This window comes from Leptonotus elevatus, chromosome 1 (assembly GCF_054856555.1).
Source record: "Leptonotus elevatus isolate MCC_2025b chromosome 1, RoL_Lele_1.0, whole genome shotgun sequence".
Classification (NCBI taxonomy): domain Eukaryota; kingdom Metazoa; phylum Chordata; class Actinopteri; order Syngnathiformes; family Syngnathidae; genus Leptonotus; species Leptonotus elevatus.
The window spans coordinates 38,254,418-38,255,428 of record NC_141239.1 but is presented as its reverse complement, the minus strand read 5'-3'; positions in this window follow the sequence as shown (position 1 = coordinate 38,255,428).

Below are 1,011 nucleotides of genomic sequence, written 5' to 3'. Positions count from 1 at the left end.
CGCAAGTCTGTAAAGAAGAGGGGGGGGGGGGGGTCGCACCACATTAAGGGACAAGTGATTGTCACAAAAAAAAATATTTTTTTATGAAGATCCATGTGGCTAAATTGGGGGGAGGGGGGGGCATTTTAGCCTTGCTGAATCCTTGTAACGAAAGAAGAGTCTCGTTATGGAGCGCCACCGCTGTCGTTATTTGTACGTCAACCCTTCCATCAGTCTTTTGACTTCTGCTGTCAAAGTGTTTTATTTATTACAGGGGCTGCTATATTCATAAATGAATTGAATGAAACCATAGCCCTCTCATTTGTATGTTTTTTTAAACAGTATTTGGAAGAAAACTAATAGAAAAAGCCAACCCTCCTGGGGGGCAATGCTTTACATCAGGGGTTCTCAAACTGGAGTCTGGCTCCTCACAATAATGTGCATTAATTATGTTGTATTATTAATTTTTTTTAAAGTGCAAACCCCAATAACAAAGTTGCAAGTCTTTTTTTTTTTAGTTTTTGCAAAATGAGAAAAAATGCAATAAATTCCATGAATTTTTTTTGTTGTTGTATTTTTCATGTTAAAAATGACTTAAGCAATTATGCTATTGGGCTAATTATAGGCAACAGAGGCCAATTAAAACTAAAACCAATTACTCCTCACTACCTTGACTTTGGGCCAATTAAAAGTGTTGATATGATTGTGATGCATCTGATAAATATGAACCAAAAACAAACAAAACGAAAGCTGTATTACAGCTTTCAAGTTGTATTTAGTTCAAGAACTGATTTTTCAAGAGTATGTTGGAAGCTTGACTTATGAGTGCACCAATTTGAGTTAAGAGCCATTTAAAGTTTCTTGTACTGTTTAGAAACATGCTTTATAACTTTGATGGATTATCTTCACTTCGTCATTTAGAAAACTTTTGCTTGGTGTTGCAAGCGGAAATTTGAGTTTCAGATACACCGCCGTTAGATGTCGACAGCAAACGCCACAGCAACTGCCCACCATCTACATCGCTCACAATTT